Source organism: Phodopus roborovskii, unplaced genomic scaffold, assembly GCF_943737965.1.
Source record: "Phodopus roborovskii unplaced genomic scaffold, PHOROB, whole genome shotgun sequence".
Classification (NCBI taxonomy): Eukaryota; Metazoa; Chordata; class Mammalia; order Rodentia; family Cricetidae; genus Phodopus; species Phodopus roborovskii.
Window position 1 is genome coordinate 4922200 of NW_026126575.1, and position 14059 is coordinate 4936258.

At 39.1% G+C, this 14059-nt stretch overlaps 1 protein-coding gene across 4 annotated transcripts in view; it reads left to right on the forward strand.

Annotated features, from left to right (window-relative positions):
* The window catches only part of Nr2c2 (nuclear receptor subfamily 2 group C member 2), a 64903-nt gene that overhangs the window by 13922 nt on the left and 36922 nt on the right, over positions 1 to 14059 (forward strand). The gene's annotated exons all lie outside the window — the stretch shown is intronic.

Genomic DNA, 14059 nt, shown 5'->3' on the forward strand with positions numbered 1-14059 from the left:
TCCCAAGGAAGTCATCACATAATCCATATTATGCTGACACTAAATAAAAATAAAAATGACAAGAGCAGATGTTGGTAAGCTTTTTCTGCATGGGCAAGGTGGCTGTGTACAATAAGGTGATTTGAAATTTTACCTCAGCCCCAAGTCAACAGAATCTCATTCTTATTGTGCACTAATTTTAACTCTAAGGCTGTGTCTTATAGTTTCATATATATATATATATATATATAGTTTCATATATATATAGCTTCATATATATATATATGTATGTATGTTACTGTGCAATAGTAGACAGATTATTTAACCACTTGCTACTGTCTGTAGTACTGAAATATGAGGGTGCTCAGCAGACCCAGATAAGTACCAGTAAGTATAACACTATTTGCACTAGGTGGCTCTTCAATGACAAACATTTATCAAATAGACCTAGGTAATTAGAATGAGGAATTTTGTGGCAGAATCTAGGCAGGTTAACATGAGGAGAAACTTATAAAGAAGGACTAAGGCATGAAACAGCTTGGTATCTGTAGGCAACATGACATGTAGAAGGTGTAATCAAGGCCAGACCTGGAAAAGTTCCATTGCTCTACCATCACTTATAACATAGTTGAATATTCAGTAAACCAGAACTTATGTAAGGTTAACCCTGATAATAACCTTTTGAAGTTGGCATTGTTACTGTTTACATTTTATAGACGAGAAACCAAGCTTCAAAAACATGTTATTAGCCAAAAGCTTATTATAGCAGAAATGAAATTTTGACCCAGGTCTTTGCACATTTTATAAACCTCCCTGTTTTATATTACAACCATGTACCCTTAGGGAAAAAAAATGAAGATTTTCATTTTTGAATTACATTTCTGAAGCAAAGTCAAATTTACTGAAGAATTCATGTGTGAATGAATCTCTGTGTTTTACCTGACTATATGTCTGTGCCCCATGTGTGTACACTGCCTGCAGAGATCAGAAGAGTGCATTGGATCTCACTGAACTAGAGTAAAGATGGTTGTGAGCTGCCATATGGGTGGGTGTTAAGAATTGAACTCCAGTCCTCTGGAAGAGCAACCAGTGCTTTTAATCACCAAGCCATTTCTCCAGCCTGAAGAAATGTATTTTATGTGCGTTGGTGTTTTGCCTGCATGTATGTCTATGTGAGGGTGTCCGATATCCTGGAACAGGAATGATAGACAGTTGTGAGCTGCCATGTGGGTGCTGGGAATTGAACCTAGGTTCTCTGGGAATGCAGCCAGGGCTCTTAACTGCTGAGCCATTTCTCTAGACTGTAGAAATATATTTTAAAAGAAATATCAGAACTATGAAAATATTACAGCTTAAATGTTTGTATTTGTTGCTTTTATTTGTTGCTTTAATTTGTGACAGGAATAATTACTTAGATAGTAGTTGTTGGTTTTTTAAGTATTCAGGATTACTTTACATTTAAAAGGAATTTCCTATTTAGACTGATTTGATATGTATGTACATTGCCCTAAAAGGCCATCATGAATTCTTTAGGGGAAGAAATTAACATTAGTATCTTTTTCACAGATATATTCATGGATCTGTACATATGTCATAACTAAAGTTTACTATTAGGTACCACTCCTAGCCTCATAGTCACTCTCTGATCTGTGGAGAAAGTCTAAATCTTAACAGCAGAAAACTTACTGTTTCCATGTAAGGGACTGTTTAAAACTGGAGCTCTTCCAGCTCTGAAAACAGTAGTCAGTACTAGCAAGGACACATCCTCCAATGGAAAAAGCAGTCATCCCTCATTTCCAGAACTTCGTCATTATCCTAGACAGAAACTCTGTTCCCGTTAAATATTGATACCCCACCCCACGTATGTCCCTAGTAACCACTGTTCTGTTTCTGTGAATTTGATTGCTCTAGGTACATCATATTAACAGAATCATGGTTTGAGTCAGGTTCCCAATATACAGAACCAGCTGGCCTAGATCTCAAGATTCTCCTGTCTCTGCTTCCTTCCTGGGATTTTGTGTCTGGTTACTTGAATGAGCATAATGCCCATATGCTCATTTGTTGTCACATGTTATGATTACTTTTTAAGGCCGAATAATGTTCAGTTGCAGCTATATACCATGTTTTGTTTGTTCATTCATTGATAGACATTTGTGTTGCTTTCCTCTATCTCTTCAGTACTGGAATGCTGCTATGAAATATCTAAGCCCTTGGCTTCCAGTTCTGTTGGATAGATACCTCAGAGTGAAATTACTGGACCATGCGATGATTTTGTGCTTCAAAGTTTAGAGATTACCTTAACTGTTTTCCATGTTGACCACACCTTTTTCATTTCTACCAGGAGTACACAAGTGTCACCTGCATGTTCCTCAGCTCTTGTTTTCTGTTTTGTCTTGTGTTTTGGTAAATGCCATTCCAATAAAGAATGATGTGGTGTCTCACTGTGGTTGCACTTGCCTAACAATTAGTGACAACTAGCAGCACTTCATGTGCTTATTGACCATATATATGGTGTGTGTATGTGTGTATGTATGTATGTATATGTATGTATATAGTCTTTGGTCAAATAAATATTCAATCTCTTTGCATTAAATTTTTTGATTATTAAACTTGCCATATATTTGCCTTGCAAATATGGCTTTTCTATGGCTTGCCTTTTTATTCTCTCAGTAGTGTTCTTTAAAAATGTATTTTTGTATGTGTGTATGTGTCTGTGTGAGTGCATATGCTCTCAGAGGCTTTGGAGCTGGAGCTATACAAGTGTTTGTGAGTCACCTGTTAAGCCTTGTACTATGTTTTGTTCATTAATTTCATACCCATCAACCCACTCTTTCCATTCTTCCTTCTTTCTTTACTTACTTCCACCAAAAGTTAATGAATCATAATTTTTTTCATTTGATTCCTTGATTTTGGTATCATATCCAAGGATTTATTGTAAAATCCAAAGTCATGAAGGCTTTCCTGTGATTGTATAATTTGTCTACAAGGCATGGACCTGACAACATTCTTTGTGTGTATTGTTCTTAACACAATTTTGTGAGCGTGCTTTCTCCCATTGAATGACTTGGCATCCTTGTCAAGAAACATTTGATATTTCTGCAGAAGTTTACTATGCTTCCCCTACTCCACTACCTATATTGGTAAAGAACACATGGTGTGAAATTTAATGACTTTTTATATGTAGTATACTTAATGTTAAGTATATTTGCAATGTAAATTTCATGACAGCTCTTACAAATGTTAATTCATTAAACTGTAATACCCTGTTCTCAGCCCTGGCAGACAACCTATGATCCACTTAATGTGAACTTAGCTTAATGTCTTTAAGGCTTAAGCTCTGTTTAGTTTTATTGGTTTGACATTATGACAGTACCACATTGTTTTAATTACAGAAGCCTTTTGATAAAGTGTGAAACATCCAACTTTCTCTTTTTCAGGATTGTTTTGACTGGATCTTGTTTTGGATTCTTTGTTCCCTGAAAATGAAATCCCTTATTTATTTATTTATTTATTTATTTATTTATTTATTTATTTATTTTGCCTTTATGTAAAAGAGAGGATATATCATAGATGTTTTTGTTGTTGTTGTTCATATACTTGTAAACATGTTTTTATGTTCCCATATTTAGTGATAGTGGGGGGGGATCTATGTTAAGTAGTTTTACTTAAAAACTTCAAAGGCATCATTTTAATGTCCTCCTGCTTTGAAGTTTGCTTTTGAAAATGTCATTGAAGAGAGCATTCTCATTCTTCTCCCTCTCTTCTTCTCCTCCCATCCCCTCTCCTTTCTTCTTTCTTCTTCTTCTTCTTTTTTTTTTTTTTTTTTTTTTTTTTCTCTGTGTAGACCTGGCTGTCCTGGAACTCACTTTGTAGACAAGCTGGCCTTGAACTCAGAGATTTGTCTGCCTTTGCTTCCCGAGTTCTGGGATTAAAAGGGTGTGCCACAACTGCCCAACTTTATTCTCTTTTTTAATCTTTCCCTCCCTCCCTCCCAAACAGGTTCTTGCTATGTTGTCTTGAACACTTGGACACAAGGTATCCTCCTACCTTAGCCTCCCAGGCCCAGTATCTGTACCCACTGGACTACAGGAAGAGTAGCTGGCCAGCAAACACTCTTGCTCAAGCTCCCCCTTCCAATCCCTTCCTGTTTTCCACTCTTCCCTTCCTCTCTGCCTTCCTCTCTTTGACACACATTGTGGTCTCAGGAAGCAACTGAGGTCCTTGTTAATGTTTGCCAAGCAATTCATCACTGAAATTTTATCTCTTTCCTTTTTTCCTTCATAATTTTGAGTCAGGTTCCCAATATACAGAACCAGCTGGCCTAGATCTCAAGATTCTCCTGTCTCTGCTTCCTTCCTGGGATTTATAGGCTCCTGCCTGCACACTTAGTTTTATAGCATTTGTATTCTCTGTTTTCATAGGTTACCTCTTCCTTTCCCTCTTAAGATCTTTCCTTTAGCTGGGCAGTGGTGGCACACGCCTTTAGTCCCAGCACTTAGGAGGCAGAGGCAAGTGGATCTCTGTGAGTTCGACACCAGCCTGGTCCACAAAGCTACACAGAGAAACCCTGTCTTGGGGGAGGGGGAAAAAAGATCTCTTCTTTATATCCATTTATTCTGAAATTCATGGTGGTGGCCTTTAGTAGTATAGACTTCTTACACGATACTGGGCATTCAGAGGGACCTTTGAGTTTGGTAATCAATGCTCTAGGAGGTTGTCTAGTATTGGTTTCCTTATTATTTCTTCCTTTAGTGTTGTTTTAATTTCTAAAGAACTCCTAATTAGTTGGCTGCTAGCGGGGATGCAGGACAGTGAACAGTCATCTCCTGATGTCTTGGGGTAGTAAGGGAAAACTCATTAGCCACTGTTGGGTGCATTGGCTGTTCAAAAAGTTCAGGAACTGGGTTGTGGGGGTGGTGTCCTGTAGACTGACCCGAGTTACAGAACTACTGAAAGGACCAGTGTTGGCACAAGACACTTCAAGATCAACTTCTCAGCACAAAGGAGATTTATTTGTCCCAGAGGACCAAAGGGAGGGCAAAGAGAGTCAACTACAGGAGCTAGAGGACAAGGAAGAGGGGGATATTTGCCCTGGAGAGATAAAGGACTGTCTCTGTAGAAAGGAGACAGATGTGTTATATAGGCAGATGGCAGTTTATAATAAGGGGAAAGGGGGAAACCCCTGTTAGGATGAGTGAGTTGATTTTGATTAGGCATATTAATTAGGGTAATCAAAAGAGGGCTTTGATTGCTAGACTTCTATACTTGATAGCTGGACCTTGGTAGTTGGTCTCAAGAAGAGGAAGTGGCCAAATAAGGGAATAGTTCTTGGTGGCTATCTTTAGGAATGTAATCTAATGGGTTTTTAGCAATGGGCAGAGGGTAAAGAGCAAAACCTGTAGGTTCCATGTTTGCCGTATTTGGGTCAGCAGAGCCCTTCAAAGGTGGCACTGTGGCAACAGATGTGTTTGAATCTAAGTCACCTACACTGAATTTTTTGTTGCTTCCGCAGGTATACAGTGGTGGCACTCTGAGCTCAGGGCTAAATATTTTCAGTGTGCAAATTTTCTTCAGAGCTTCCTTGTTTTTCACTGTTGCAGTCTTCAACAGAGACCTCCCTTTAGACAACTTTGGTGAAGAAATCTGATTGCTGGGGCATCTTAAGATAGATCATCCTTAAGGGGTGGCTTTGCTCCAACCTCTGACCTGAGTCTTGTTGAGCACTGTTGTTCTGTTCCTGGCATCCAAAATGCTCAAAAGATGCCATTATGTCCTCTTCTGGGTAGTTGGGATTCTATTCTGTCATATGGTTAGGAAGCTGAAACTGAACTCTTAGACCCTGAATCATAGCAATGTTAGTAACAAATTTTACAGTACTTCAAAATGAGCCACAAGGCTTTCCAGACCAAAGTACCAGATGCATGTTGACTCTGAGTTGTTGAAAAACCTCATCCGACTTAGGCAAAGCGTTTAGATGGCAAAGTCTTTCAGTTTTGCATTTCAAGTCCTTCCAACATTCATAGCTCATGGCCCATAGAGCATACTGCTGTATGTCAGCTTGTAACTTTTCTTCTAATGATTTTCCTCATAGATTTTTTTTCCACCTTTATTTATTGGAGTGGAGAAGGCATGCTTGTGCCACAACACTCACGTGGCAGTCAGAGGACAACTTGTTTTGAGTCCATTCTACTTTTCCATCATATAGGTTCAGAGAATTGAATTTAGGTCATTAGGTTTGCACAGCAAGCACTTTATCTACTGGTGATCTTGCTGTTCCTGGCTGGTTGATTTTTTTGAGATAGAGACACAGTAATTAGCCTTGGCAACCTTGGAATTCACTGAGTAGACCTGTATGACTTCAAACTCACAGTGATCTGCCAGCCTCTGCCTCAAGTGCTAGTATTAAAGGTATGTATTACTACCCCCTGGCCTCTTGGATCTTTAAAAATTGAACATTCTTACTAATTCTTTTTTTTATTTATTTATTTATTTATTTATTTATTTATTTATTTATTGTTGTTTTGTTTGAGACAGGGTTTCTCTGTGTAGCCCTAGCTGTCCTGGAACTCACTCTTGTAGACCAGGTTGGCCTTGAACTTAGAGGTTTGCCTGCCTCTGCCTCCCAAGCTCTGGGATCTGGCTTTTAAGAAAAGGTCCCTGGTCACAGAGCCTGAAGTCACTGATTGGCTAGGGATCTTCCTGTCTTTACCTCCTCAACTGTAGGATGATAGGCACATACATGTCTACGGCACCTGGCTTTTTATGTGGAGTGGGGATTAACTTGAATTCTCATGCTTATGTGGCAAGTACTTTATCCACTGAGCCATCTTCCCAGTCATTTAACTAATGCTTAACTCAGATTTTTTTTTTTTTTTTCCTTTTGTCTTACTATACTCTTCTGGCTAGGTTATCTACAACAGTGTTGAATGGAAGTGGTAATAGCAAGTGTTCTTCTTTAACTAATTCCCATTTTAAATGGAAGGGTTTGGGCAATTCTGTGAGCTTTTATTCCTTATTAGATTATGGACATTTTCTTATATTCCTAGTTGGAGTAAAAAGTGAACTCAGCAGGTTGTTGGATTTTTATCAGGCACTTTTCAGAACCTGGTAGGATGATCACATATATCTCTCTTTCAATTAGTAAATGTGGTAAGCTAGACTGATTTTGCCGTTCAAGTCTTATATTCCACAGTAACCTGACTTGATTTGAACTTTGTACTTAAACATTTTGTTTGCATCAGTGTTCATAAATTAGATTAACTTTGAGTTTTTTTTTTTTTTTTTAAGTTCTGGTATTAGTGTTGGCTAGCCTCATATGAGCTAAGAGAATGGTCCTTCATTTTCTATCCTTTGATAGTTTATATGAAATTGGAATTGGTTTTCCTCTAATACTCATAGAATTTGCCTGTAAAACTCTTGGTTTGGAAGTATTTTTAAGTACCTTTGAAAAAAATAATCTTTGTAATTTTGTATATTTTAATGTTTGAAGCATCATTAGTTATGCCACCTTCATTCCTTGTTTTTGTAATGTGTCTCTGCTTACACACTATCCCACCCTCCTTATCCCTGTGCTAGACAGTTTTTGGTTTTGGTTTTGGTTTTTTTGAGACAGGGTTTCTCTGTATTGCTTTGGAGCCTGTCCTGGAACTACCTCTGTAGATCTGACTGGCCTCGAACTCATAGAGATCTGCCTGCCTCTGCCTCCTGAGTGCTAGGATTAAAGGCCTGCACCACCAATGTCTGGCTAGATAGTTTTTTATATTAAGTTGATAACGAGTTAGAGTGAGTAATTAAGGAAGAGGCTTGTGGGTAAGCCTATGGGGCATTTTCTTGATGATGTGGGAAGATCCAGTTTATTGTGGGTACCACCCCTGGGCAGGTGGTCCTAGCTGCTATTAAAAAAAAAAAAAAAAAAAAAAAAAAAAAAAGGCAGTCTGTGCAAGCCAGTAAGAAGTTCCTTCATAGTCTCTGCTTCAGTTCCTGCCTTCACTTCAGTGTGTACCATGCCTTCCCTCAGTGATGGACTATTATCTGAAATGTAAGAAAAAATAAACCCTTTCTTTCCAAAGTTGCTTTTGGTCATGATACTTATCACAGAAATAAACACTTAACTAAGACGTACTCCCTCTTCCTCTAGAGCTACTATGTGGTCATGGGTATGATAAATCCGTTGGGTAACTTGACAGTGGCTACACCACTGAAAACAGTGATTTCCATCCCTAGCACTCTTCCTTTGCTGGCATCTCTTTGGGAGCAGGTCCAGGAACCCATGAATCCCTCCTTTCCCTCTCCTGCACAGGTAACTAACCACAGCTACTATGAGTTTATAAGTGCAGTATCAATCTTAGAAGACAGTCTTTTACAGCTGTCTTCCACTCTCTGCTTCTTCCTCAGTGTAACCCTGAGCCTCGGGAGCTCTCTTTTTCCTCAGGGACATTAGAAGAGTTGGCTGAAACTTGAAGCCATCCTGTGCACCTCTGTTATCCTTCATGCACTGATAAATTTGTTGCCTATCTTCTTACCCAGACTTTAGACTGGGGTCTCAGTTCTGCCCTGTGTTTGCGTGCTGGGTGTGTGTTGTGTGAATGTAGGTAAACAAGTCCATTCTATTGCTCTTGGAGTAGTTTTGTATGTAGTCCAGACCATATGTGTTGTTGCCTGTGCCTTGAAGATTCTATATCTGTAGAAATACTAGCTTTGGCATAGCGAAGATGAAGATACTGTATGCAAAACATCTGTGTTCCTCAAATCTTCTCTCTATTCCATATAATTTTGAAATTGCTTCTAGATGTTTGGACTCCATGTAGCATTCTGCAAGCTCACTAAAGGAAGGTGATCAATCTGTAAAGGGTGTTGGGGAGAGGATTTAACAAACCACAGGGGTCTAGGTAAATGGGAGACTTGGTAAAGTAGCACCCATCTTCCCTAGAAACAGGTCATCATGGTAGTCAACAGGAATACGGCTTACCAGCTGGCAGAGCAGCAGGAACACTTCGATCTTGCTTCCTTGGTTACGGGAATGATAGTGTACTTGACTTTCAGTAAAGCAGGATCACAGAAAGGGCATCTTTAAACAGCCCTGTCTGAATGCTAAATGGAATCTATACAGCAGAGTTTGAAGGCACAGGCCTTTGGACTCTCCACCAACCCCTGCCTGATTTGGTTGCTTTTTAGCTGGGAAGTTGCCGAGGAAAAAAATATAAATAAAGCTGCTGGGAACAATTGGCTGGTGAGTGTGTGTGTTGATGGGGTGGGGAGTAGAAGACAGCAAATCCATCCAGAAATCTTTTCTACTCTCCAGCTATCCCACCCTCTACCCCTGGGCCCCTAAAACACTGTATATCAGTAGAAGTGAGTTTCTGAACCTGTTAATAAACCTGCACAGTATTTAGAATCCAGCTGTGTATTTGGAGGGATTCATATCTATTGTTACGCTAAACTACTAGTAGAGGCTTTGTTTTTAGTTTTTCTTTTTAGAGGCCAGTATGAGAGTGTAGTGAGTACATTGCTTTATTTTCAAAGGTTAATCTGCCTGTGAACAAAAGATCAATCACCAGATTGCTTTTAAATATCTAGCTCTTTTACATAATTGTGAGGAATAGTTGCTGACTTTTTTTTTTTCCCAGTGTGTGTTTGTTTTGAGACGGGGTCTCCTTTGGAGATTTTATAGATTCATTCTCTCTCTCTCTCTGTGTGTGTGTGTGTATGCACACATGTGCACACACAACTGTGCGCACATTCCCATTCATGCACATTTATATTGTTTAAATTTGAGCTTTAAGAACTGAACTTGCAAGTCATCAAGAGAGCCTAGCTCACCAACCAGCCTAGTAACCTTCTAGTCCTTTGTGTTACACAAGAAGTTGTCCTGGTTAGTTTTTGTCAACTTGAGGAGGAACTAGTTGAGAAAATACCTCTATTGAGAATGGCCTGTAGGTAATCATTTGGGGAATTTTCTTGATTAATGATTGATATGGGCTGGCCCAGCCCATTGTGAGTGGACCATCCCTGGGCAGGTGGTTCTGGGGCATATAAACACACAACTGAGGAAGCCTCCAGGAACTAACTAGCCAGTAAGCAGTATTCTTCCATGGCCTCTGCTTCAGTTCCTCCCTCCAGGTTCCTCCTCTGACTTCCCTGGGTGATGTGAGGTGAAACAAACCAGTTTCTCTCTGAGACTCTTTTAGTTGTGAGTTTAATCACAGCAATAGAAACCCCAAACAAAAACAGGGATGGACTCTTAAAGACCAGGAGCAGCATTATCAGTTCCCCTCTGATGATACCTGCTGCACAGAGGCAAAAGAGGGATTACTGCCCAGTGACCCCTTGCCATACTAACTTTGGTCATTTGAAACAGACAAAAGGAGAATGTGGTTCATTTCAGTCTAGGCTGCTTGCAGCCCTTCCCCCTTTTAGTCATTTGCATTGTTCATTATTTTCCCTAGCTGTTAAGAATTCAGAAGTTCCTGGTTGAGATTTGTGACATTAGGTCTGTTTGCTGGTTTTCTATACTGTGCTTGAATTGTTTTGCCCCATGGAAATGTTGCAAACTAAATCCAGAATAAATTGTTTATTTAGAAGTCTTGTTGTCTGCACATTGACTCCACATTTTGCAGATATTCCTCAACCTAAATGTTTGTTTTTCAGCGGATGACTGTGTGGGAGGCAGTACTGTTCAATGACGGAAGAATGTGAAAAAGTCTGAAGTTACATTTAGAAGAAACCATCCATGTCCTTGGTTTATGTAATAAACCAAGACAGGCACTGGAGCTGTGTACTTAAAGGATGTCCAATTAGCAAACAGAAGATCTAGGCAGAGATCCAGGATTAAATCTGCAAAACACAGAGACATCGTATTCTTGCCCTAAGATAGTATTGTTCATTTACTAAGCATTCACTGTGTGCCTAGAAGAGAAATAGTCATGTATTTCTGTTCTTAGGTCACTGAACAGATGGGTAGAACCCTATGAAGAGTGCCAAAATCCAGGACTTTGAAGCCTGAAGGGGACATTCAGGCCACAGGAACAGGGCTTTAGTTAGACTCTGGAAACAGTAAAGATGACCCCTATGTCAGAAAGGCACGCTCTATCTATCTATCTATCTATCTATCTATCTATCTATCTATCTATCTATCTATCTATTTAGGCAGGGTTTCTCTATGTAGTAGCTTTAGAGACCAGAATGACCTCGAACTCACAGAGATCCTGTCTGCCTCTGCCCCCCAAGTGCTGGGATTAAAGGTGTGCACCACCACCACCTGGCCTCTCTTCTTTTTTTTCAAGACTAGGTTTTTCTGTGTAGTCCTAGCTATCCTGGAACTTGCTCTATAGACCAGGATTGCCTTGAACTCAGGGATTTTCCTGCTTCTGGCTCCTAAATGCTGGGATTAAAAGTGTGTACTACCACCACCCAGATCAGGTCTATGTAGCCCAAGCTTCTGATTCCAGTCTCCCTAACCACAGCTTCCCTGGTACTGGGATTATAGGTGAGTGCCACCACATCCAAATAAGCATTGTCTGGGATTGAAACCCAAAGCCTTTTTTATGCTAGACAAGGCTCTCTACTCTTGAGCCACACTCTCAGCTCCTAGAGTTCTTTGTACTAGCAGTTTTCTTGTTAAAGCATAAGTATTCTATCCAGGGCTGTGGCGGAGACCGTTAGCTGGCACTAAGATGGCACAATGAAAAACAGAAAGCAGAGGCTTAGATTAAGTGGAAATATATCTAGTGTTTTTATGTTTTGTTAATCAGGCTGACCTATTATCACTGTGCTGGATGGTTCCCAATACACATATGGATTTTCAGGTCTATTTATAATGCTAGTCTCTAAATTCAGATACCTGCAAGCATTTCTTAGAGGTCCTGTTATGATATCACTTTGCTTCCAAGTAAGACCATTTTTATGCTTCTTTTGACAACATTGTGATGTTTGACCTCATTTGTTAACTTACTAGGAAGTTGAGAAATAAAAGATTAATAAAAAGTATACCCTGTTGTATCTGCAGTAGTATTTCATGAGACAGTTAAATGAAGACATTGTCCTGACAAATTCATCCCCTGATGGAGACATAATGTTATGACATTAGTGGGAAATGGTGAAATGTAGGAGGTTGTGGTTCTGTCTCTAAGGCTTTAGGAATTTAGGCTATTAACGTATCACTCCCAGAATTGAGCATCCCTACACTGACTTCTAAGGATGCTTGAGGCTGTTCATTCAACCTAAATTTAATACTGAGCCTACTGCCAGTAGAATCCTCCACCCAATCTGGGTAGAGTCCCCTGGGCTTCTGATAAAAATGAGGTTGAATATAGGGCTCTTGTGCAACATCTGTCCTCCTGAGCTTCTGGAATAAAAGGAGTCAATGAATTATCACAGAGAGAATGTTTCCATGTAACTACCAACTGGGTTGAGAATAGAGGACATGGGATGTAGATCAGTTGGTAAAGTGAGTGCTAGGCTAGCATATGCAAAGCATCTACCCTCGACATATGAGGCGAGCCTGGCATATGTGATATCCTGTCTCCAAAAGACAGAAAGGGATGCCAGGGAAGAAAAGAAGGGAAATTTCTAAATTCTAGAAGCTCTATGACTTTCTGTTTACTTCACCCTCCTCCTCCTTAGAGCTGACTTCTGCTCATTTCTTACACTAGACTGATTTCCAACTCTGGATCTTTCTGTCTTGGCCTCTAAGTGCTGAGATTACAGGTATACAAGTGTAACCCCAATGGGGAATTTTGTTTTCTCATTTAAAAAAATATTTAAACATAATTCACAATAATAATAATATAATTCACATTTCTATCTCTACTTTCTAAATCCAGAGCATTTTTATCAACCCTCAAAGAAACCTGGAACCCCTTAGCTTTCAGCCTGTTTTATTTATTCTGGAAAATGATGTTTAGTGCCCACATTTTTTTTTTAAATTTTTTTTTTTTTTTACATTTTTATTTTGAATGACTGAGTAAGTAAAAGAGGGAATGTCAAGAAATAGACATTATCAAAGCTAGTGCCTAAAACATCTTGCAAAAATTGACTGGAGTAGTTGAGGCAGTTGTCTGGAATTCCCAATAGAGAGAGTCTTCAGAGCAGAGTGTTCTGGTTATGCAGTATATTTTAACCGATCAAAGATATGTTACATTTGTTAATGCTACATTTGTTTAATTATGTAAAGATGTATTGCATTTGTTTCACCTTGCCTGCCTAAGGCGCTGATTGGTCTAATAAAAAGCTGAAAGGCTAATAGCTAGGCAGGAGAGGGATGATAGTTGGTGCTGCCAGGAAGAGAGACTAAGGAGGAGGTGAAAACTAGGCTCAAAAAAAAAAAAAAAAAAAAAAAAAAAAAAAAAAAAGAGAGAAGAAGGAGAGGAGGAATGAAGAAAATGAGGCAGAGAGGGACACACCCAGGGCCAGAAGCCAGAGCTGCCAGCTAGCCAGACATGAGAAGCAGTGAAAGTAAGATGTACAGAAGGAAAGGTAAAAAAGCCCTGAGATAAAATGTAATAAATAAAGAGAAACGGAATCAAATAAGGGCAGGTAAAATATATGCCATCCATTTTGTAGTTTTTCTAAAGGTTTATTCCTTTATATCTGTAGCCAAGATTTTTTTTTGGGGGGGGGGGGGTCTTCCCTGATCACACCTGATTTCTATTAACCTTTAATGAATTCACAGCCTTTTGTTTTCTGAGGAAACAAAACCATAACTACTTCTCCAATGCATTTTTTTTTTTTTTTAACTTCCATTTTAAGACATCCCTAAAATATCTAGGCTGGCTTAATTCAGCAGTCACTTTTACAATCCCATTTCTCTTATCAGCATTCAAAAAAATCCAACTTTAACTAGGCACTATACAGTATCCAGACTCCCTGTGTATTTTTCATCTTAACTGGCTTACTCTTTTTTATATTACCTTACTCTTTCTTTAAAGACTTTATTATTTTTAAACTGTTTTTTTTTTTTCTATGAGTGTCTATAATACTCCTTTTCTTTCCTAAGAAAGAAACACATTGTAACCTGTTTAGAGGTTTGTTTTTTTTTTTCTGAACCTGCTTTATTAAGTGCCTGCAGCTACATACTTGCAGC